This window comes from Ziziphus jujuba, chromosome 11 (assembly GCF_031755915.1).
Source record: "Ziziphus jujuba cultivar Dongzao chromosome 11, ASM3175591v1".
Lineage (NCBI taxonomy): Eukaryota > Viridiplantae > Streptophyta > Magnoliopsida > Rosales > Rhamnaceae > Ziziphus > Ziziphus jujuba.
In genome coordinates, this window is record NC_083389.1 from 4591784 (window position 1) to 4600429 (window position 8646).

General features: G+C 34.9%; 3 pseudogenes; 1 reads left to right on the plus strand and 2 right to left on the minus strand.

Moving 5' to 3' along the window:
• The first annotated feature begins 198 nt into the window (after nucleotides 1-198).
• Nucleotides 199-920, plus strand: LOC132799954 (ribulose bisphosphate carboxylase large chain-like; annotated as a pseudogene).
• Nucleotides 921-1655: 735 nt separating this feature from the next.
• Nucleotides 1656-2853, minus strand: LOC132799955 (protein TIC 214-like; annotated as a pseudogene).
• Nucleotides 2854-3956: 1103 nt separating this feature from the next.
• On the minus strand, nucleotides 3957-4793 carry LOC132799958 (ATP synthase subunit alpha, chloroplastic-like; annotated as a pseudogene).
• Between the last annotated feature and the right edge of the window lie 3853 nt (nucleotides 4794-8646).

Genomic DNA, 8646 nt, shown 5'->3' on the forward strand with positions numbered 1-8646 from the left:
GTCGATTTTGAAAGATCTTATTGTCAACCTCTTTTAGGTATGAATCTGTCTGATTTGGAAGTGAAGAACTTGCATCAGTATCTCAATTTCAATTCAAACATGGGTTTGATTCACATTCCATGTTATGAGAAATATTTACCATCCGAAAACAGGCAAAAATGGGGTCTTTGTCTAAAGAAATGCCTTGAGAAAGGGTAGATGTATAGAACCTTTCAAAGAGATAGTGCTTTTTCAACTCTCTCAAAATGGAATATATTCCAAACATACAAGCCATGGTTCCTTACTTCGATAGGATACAAATATCTAAATTTGATATTTTTAGATAATTTTTTATACCATTATTACCGAGATAATGGTTTACTTCTTCACATCCACCATGAAATGCATGCAGTTATTCGTAGATAGAAAAATCATGGTATGCACTTTCGTGTACTAGCTAAGGCATTACATCTGTCTAGTGGAGATCATATTCACGCTGGTACTGTAGTAGGTAAACTTGAAGGGGAAACAGACATCACTTTAGGCTTTGTTGATTTACTACGCGGTGATTTTATTGAAAAAGATCGAAGCCATAGTATTTATTTCACACAAGATTTGGTCTCTCTACCAGGTGTTATCCCTATGGCTTCAGGGGGTATTCATGTTTGGCATATGCCCTCTCTGATCGAGATCTTTGGAGATGATTCTGTACTACAGTTCGGCGGAGGAACTTTAGGACACCCTTGGGGAAATGCGCCCGGTGCTGTAGCTAATCGAGTAGCTCTAGAAGCATGTGTACAAGCTCACAATGAAGGACATGATCTTGCTCATGAGGGTAATGAAATTATACGTGAAGCTAGTAAATGGAGTCCTAAACTAGCTGCTGCTTGTGAAGTATGCAAGGATATCAATTTGAATTCGAAGTAATGGATACTTTGTAATCCCTTAATTACTTACTATTTGTTCTCTTAATTGCAATTGAAATTAAACTTGGCCCAATCTTTTAGTGAAAGGATTGAGCCGAATACAAAAATTTTATCAATTTTTGATAGATACAGACCTATTTAGATATACAAGATCGTAAATACAAAATATAAGGAGAAACAACTTAGACGTTTCTATTATTGTGTTGGATCCACAATTAATCCTATGGATCCTTAGGATTGATGTATTTTTTTATTTTTCTATTATATATTTTAATTATCATTTTTATAATTTTATTTTTATTTTATATATTATTATATCTTGCCGTTCCGGATCATGGATCGAGTCGAGTATCATAATTTCTTCTACCATCTTGTATATTGTCTTTTTCATTCTGTGTTGGAATAGAAATTGATTAGTAGGTGAGATTTTATGAAAAAAAGGTTCTACATATTCATACGAGAAAACAACTTTTTATTTTTTCGATGTGAATTTGACATAACATGGAGGAACACTTTATTTGCTATTTATAATTAAAAAAAAAAACTTTTTCAATTATTTTGAATTGAAAAAAGATTTCATCCTATTTCTGATTCTAAATTCTAATCGGAATATTCGAATGATTTTTATCAAATGACTATTCATTTATTGTATTTTCATGTAAATAGGGGCAAGAAAGCTCTATGGAAAAATGTCGATTCAATTTGACGTTGTTTAGGAGGGGGTTAGAATACAGGTGTGGATTAAGTAAATCAATGGATAATTTTGGTGATCCTATTGAAAATGAAAATACCAGTGTAAATAAAGGTTCAATTATAAATCATATGAATAAAAACAATTCCTAATATGACATTTATTTTCTTACAGCATTTTCAAATTGATTGTTTTTTATATACTAGAATGGCCTATTCCATCGTTTATAGTAAAAAAAAATATTAACAAGAGGTTTTTCAACCAGAGTATATCTTTTTTTTTTTTCTGTAAATATTTCTAACTTCGAATTTTCTTGATTTTCATCCACATCCATATAATAAGTTTCATAAACAGGTCTAGTTTTATAGCGTGTCTCCTTAAAGTGGAATTCATCCTTTGTTTTTTCCTTTCCATTCACTCGTATCTCTTCCGTTTCATCGATTTTTCCTGAATCCTCCTTTTCTTCCTAAAAAAGGGAAGGAGAAGGATCTTTTTCAGTGGATCTCTCTTGTTCCTTTTTAGTCCCCCTCGTTTCTGACGTTGTTTCTATTTCTCAATCTGTTTCTTCCTCACTTTCCCCCCTTTCTTCCATTTTTTAAGTTTCTTTCAATTTCTTAGTAACAATGGGTGACGGTATTCTACCTGAATAGTAGACATAGGAACAAATTAGAGAATACTAAAGATTCGACCCATAGAATTTCTCAATTATGACACAAGGTACTTATTAGATCTAATAAGTACATTAGATCTAATAGAATTATTTTACTGTATCCAGACTAATACCAATCCAACCCATTTCATGAATAAAATGTGACCAATTAACCTGACTAGATGTTGACTAATCTGACTAACATTGAACTTGGTAAATGAAATGGTTGAATAATTGAAAAATGAGATTATTCAGGAATACACGTTGAATACTAAGATTACGCATTGCATTTCTGTTAGTAGATCCATAATGAAATAAGTGTTTGTGATTGTTCCATAAGAAATGAAACAAAAGATATGGTAGAGCTAGGATAGTTATTGTATGAGGTCTACCTAATCCTAGATGCAGAGGCACATAATAGACCGATATGAACATCATGAGCTGTCCCGTAATAAAACCGGTTGTTGCTTATACTTATTCTCGGTTCTTTCTTCTCCTTCTTCCATAATGTGAGCCCGGAGAACGAAGATATAAGAAGGCCCTATGGAGAATGTGTTCAGAAATCCATAAGAGAGTCAGACCATAATGACCGAATTGATTATCTTCATGCTTAAGGATACTAGATTACCTAGTATAAATGATTTAAAAATCATCACAAACCTCCCATTTTTCTTTTCTATTACAATTTCTGGATTATTAAATGATGATTTTTAAACTTTCCATATATATATATATAAATAGAAAGAGATAGACTAGAAACGACATCTCTTATCTCAATGACACCAAAGGGATATTAAATGAATGGAATTGGGATATGGATGGAATATAATGAAATAGAGCCATTTTTGGGTTCCCTATGAAATGAGGCGTGGAATAGAGCCACTACGAAGAAGTTCTGGGAGTTATAAAGGAAACTTCGAGCTCATATTGGTCATGGGTTAAGAACGGGAATTGAACTCTATGAGATCTAATCTCCTGTTGTTCCTCAATAGCTCAGTTGTAGAGTGGTTAGCTGTTAACTGGCTAGTCATAGGTTTAAATCCTACTTGGGAAGATTTGATTCATTTCGAATTGACCGTTAAGAGTAGGTAACTCGTTCCCTATGTCTTTGTTTCTATTGCATTCTATCTCATCGTATCACATTCTGTTCTGCGATATTTGAGAATGGTCGTCAATACCTCGGCGTTGGTACAAAATAATCCTTTGTTCCACAGTTTTGGGCTATTTATAACTATCCAATTAAGAATTCTCAGATGTACTAGCAAGTGCATCAAAGATGCAGTCATTGATTCGCCCGGGAGGCCACAATTAGCATGAGCAAACATATTAATGATGAAGAACGCATTTTTACTATGCTACTAATACTTGTACTTTCTTCGCTATTCTGCCCCAGATTGGCTGAGGAAGAATTATGGGGGGGTAAAATAAAAAATTATGCCAATTCGGGCTTCGGGTTGGGCATACTATATTTAATTATCCACCATTAATGATAAAAAAAAAAAGAAGAAAAGAGAAAGAGTAAGGTCGTTCCATTTTGACAAAAGACCCATGCCTAAATTCCATAGCTTGGGGTTTGCAGTTTGAATCATGATTTTCCTACCATCAAAGGGAAATGTCCTTCCCTTTTTGGCTGGTTGTGGGTGAGGAGGGATTCGAACCCCCTGACACTGTGGGTTGTGGCCACGTGCTCTAATCTTCTAAGCTACAGGCTTTACTTTGTCTCCACCAGATCTGTTCCCGGGAGTACCCTAAAAAAAAGGAACCTTTCCTCTCCCCAGTCATTTCGGGTTAAGAAGATGTGAAAGCACCTCTCTGCTGCTGTATAAGGAGCGAGGTATTGTAATGTAGCCGGAGAATCGGCCGTTTCAGCTACCACAATAGTGTAATCCATTGCTCCCCTTTCCTATAAAGCAGTCACCACCTGAGCCACAGAAGATGCTTTTTGACCAATAGCTACATAAATGCATATTACATTTTGCCTTTGTTGATTGAGAATCATATCTATGGCTACTGCTAGTTTATCAGTTTGCCTGTCCCCAATAATTAATTCTCACTAACCACATCCTATAGGAATCATTGAATCAATAGCAATAAGTCCTGTTTGAAAAGGCTCTTATACCAAATGTCTCAAAATAATACCCGAGCTGGGAGATTCAATTAATCGGGATTCAGAAGCTAAAATTTCACCTCGACCATCAATATGTTTTAGCTAGAGCATTTATAACACGGCCCAAAAAAGCCTCATTTACCGGGATCTGAGCAATTCTTCCTGTTGCTTCTACAGAAGTTCCCTCTTGTATCATCAAACCATCACCATTAATACAACACCAACATTATTTGATTCCAAATTCAGAGCAATGCCTATCGTACCTTCTTCAAATTCTACTAATCCCCCACCCCCCATTACTTCATCAAACCCATAAATACGAGCAATGCTGTCGCCTACTTGGAGTACAGTACCGGTATTTAAAATCTTTACTTCTTTATTATATTGCTCAATACATTCATGAATAATGTTACTAATTTCATCTACTCGAATAGTTACCATGAGTATTTCTTAATTCTTTATTTTTGTTTGAAAAAAACGTAATGCCTGCAGTAGAAATACTAACCCTTTATTTCTTTCATCATTCCAAACATTCCAATATTAGTATTAATGGTATGTAAATGTAACTCAATGTTCAAATAACTATTCAGAATTCCTAGAGCTCCTTGTAAGGCTTGTTGGAAAACCCATTGTCGAACTTGATTAATAGTTTTTTGTTGTTCAAAATGAATGGTTTCATTTTTGTAATTTTCTAATTGTTCCAAGGTTTTATAAGTTGAAATAATCAATTTTTCTCATTCTATTTCAGAGTATCCATTCCTTCGAAACTGCTCCACTTCCATTTCTACTTTTAGCAAATGGGACCGGGCTTTTTCCACCCGTTCCATGGCCCCCCCGCATAGTTCTTCTGAATTTTGAATAGTCTTCAAGATCTGATGTTTTTGATTATTTGATAAATCACTTAATGAATGTAGATTATTTTCCCTTCATTTCAAAACTTCCATGATCCCTTCCGGAACCAAACATGAATCTTTCGATTCATTTGGCTCTCATGCCTAAGTACTTCTGTACGGGGGAATCTCCCTAGCTTTTTTTAATGTAATGAGCCTATCCTCTTTTCTCTATTCATACTTGTGAAAGCATAGAACGTAACATTCGGAGGACTCTTTCAACCAAACAAATAATTGTGAGCAAAGTTGTTTTTTTTTTTTTTTTTCAAATCCAAAGAATTTTTTTTACTTTATACACAGGTCATCGATTCAGCATTGGATAAAATAGATAAAAGGGGGAGGGGGGTGAAATATCCATTTTTCTGATTTTTAAAAATCAAATACACATAACAGGTTCAAATCTTTTTTTTTTCAGTGTTTTATATCAAAAAAAAAAATCCAACTTTTTGAAACCATTTCTAGATTAACATATTCGGTATTAACATAGTAGTATAAAGAGTACCACGCTGCATCTGGATTTCAAACGATTTAGCTTTAACCCTATTAACAATCCCACATTATTGGTTGATAGAGAATCAAAGTAGATTTACCAATGAATCACGCAATGCTATGGTTCTTAAATATGATTTCTTAATTTATTCATGCGTAATTCGCGGAATCGTGCACATTTTTGAGTTATAACAAAAAAAAAGTGCAGTTGGTTGGATCCAGCCTATTCTTGAAATAAACAACTCGCACACACTCCCTTTCCAAAAAAAAAAAATCAATACACCAAAGACTACACTTGGATTTATTGCTAAAATATCACTATTAAACCCGAAACTCCCGACGAATGGCCAATAACCCAAGGAAAGGAAAGAATCAGTTACATTTTTCATATGATCTTCTCTTTCTTATTCTTATAGATAAACTAATTATCTATATTTTTTTATTCTATTATTTTTCTAAATTAAATAGGAATAGGTAAAAGTCAAAATATATGTATATATTAATTTATAGATGTAAATGGATTTTTTTTTTCAATTGGAAATTTCCAAAAAGTGGAAATTTCCAATAAGAATGATACTTTAGAATTAGGTACTAGGTCTTATGTCAGTTACGAAATAAAATTTATCGTTTACTGCAATACTTCATAAAAAAAAAGTTCCATTAGACTAAGAAAAGAAAGCGAGTTAATCGGCTAATTTAATTCCTCGTCCTCAAACCAGTCCTTCCAGTGGGTTGTTGTCACAATGAATACAAAATTGTAGGAGTGAAATCTTAATATAATTTGGAAAAGCAAGAGCAGCAAATCCAAGGAAATGAAGAAGAAAAACAAAAATATTTTTACGATTAAACAAAGGGATTCGCAAATAAAAGTACTAATGCCATAACCAGTCCATAAATTATTAAAGCTTCCATAAATGCTAGACTAAGCAATAAAGTACCTCGTATTTCTCCCTCTACAACTTGGCTCGCGGCAATACCTTGCCCAACCCCAGGTCCAATAGAAGCAAGCCCTACATTTTGCCTAAATTTTATTCTTGAATCCTTAATCTCTTACCATCTGGTCCAGTTCTTGCTAATTACGAAGTTTTTGTTATTATTTTGCTCTATTTTGCCTAGAAAGCCGAAAACTAGGATTTGTTAAATTCATTCGGTATTGCTTACTTTTTGCTACTGTTTTTGTTGATAAGTTTAATTAAGACATACTTGTGATCTAATTTCTGTGTTGTGGGTGTTTTAATTAGAACTTTGAGATAATTCATTGAGAGGAAAAAGGCAAGAGAGTGAGCTCAAAAGAGGGTTAAAAGCTAAAACTAGTGTGCAAACACAAGTGTCAACACCTTGTTTGAGTGAAACACGTGGGGAAGTGAATTTGGTGAGGCATTATTTTATGTTTGCATTATTTATACTAACATGGCAGATCCAAGGGTGAGACGAGGAGATCCACCTGTAAGAATTGAGGAAGACGAGTCTGTAGGATTTAAAGGTGATTCCCAAGCTACGGGAATGGTGAGCAAACGAACATGAGGGCTATATTGGAGTAGTTGCAGTGGATGAATGCTCGATTTGATAACGTAGATCAAAGGATGGATAGGATAGAAACATCACAAGGAGGGCTGAATATAAGGTTAGATGCTCATGGAGGTCGAGGAGGCCGAAGGCAACCAATAGAGGAATTCGAGTGAATTAACTTTGGAGATGACTTGGATGAAGGGTATGATGAAATTTTTGAACCTCAAGAAAGGCCAATCCGTGGGAGACCAGCAAGAAGTGAAGATGATGATCTACGGAATCTCAAGGTAAACATTCCATCTTTCATGGGAAAAAGTGATCCGGATGCATATTTGGAATGGGAGAAGAGAATGGAGATGATTTTTTATTGTCATAATTATTCGAAGGCCAAGAAGGTGAAGTTGGCAACAATGGAGTTTGGTCATTATGCACTCCAATGGTAGACCAATGAGAAAAATACCTAAAAGAGAGTTGGTGATGACTTGATCACTACATGGCGACAAATGAAAGGAGTCATGAGGAAATGGTTCGTACCATCACACTAGCATAGGTTGCTACCTTAAAGGCTTCAATCTTTATCTCAAGAAAGTAGGTCTGTGGAGGATTATTATAAGGAGATGGACATGCTTATGATGAGGTTAAACATGAATGAGGATAGAGAAGCAACCATGGCAAGGTTCCTTGGTGGTTTGAATCGTGAGATAGCCAATAAATTAGAATTGCAACAATATGCGGAATTGGAGGAGATGTTGCATGTGGCTATTAAATTGGAGCATCAATTCAAGAGGAGGGGTATAGGCTCACGGTTTGAGGGTGTTTCCAACAGCAGAATATCAATTCCAAGTGGCTGGAGAAATAATCCAACCTATGAAAGCAAGCCAAAGTCGATGGTGGGAGAAGAAAGCACCAATCGGCCAAAAAGGGAGCCTAAAGGAAAATCTATCCAAGCACATAAAAATGAGGTAAAATCTCATCCTAAACCTTCAAGATCAAGAGAAATTATTTGTTTTAAGTGCAAAGGACGAGGACACATTGCTAGCCATTGCCCGAATAGAAGGATCATGGTGCTGAATGGTAATGGTGAGCTTAAATCAGAAAGTGTGGAAAGTGATAATGAAACCAAGTAAGAGGAGGAAGAACTTGAAGGTAAGGCCGAAACTTTGAATGCTTCCCATGCTAAATTAAGCTTGGTTTCTAGGAGAGTGCTGGCTGCATATAAAGATGAGGATGAAATTCAAAGAGAGAACATCTTCCACACCCAATGTGAAATTCAATGTAAGATTTGTAGCATGATTATTGATAATGGATGTTGTACCAACGTAATTAGTAATCTTGTGGTAGATAAATTAGGCTTGACAACAATTAAACGTCCCAAACCATATCGGTTATAATGGTTTAATGATAGT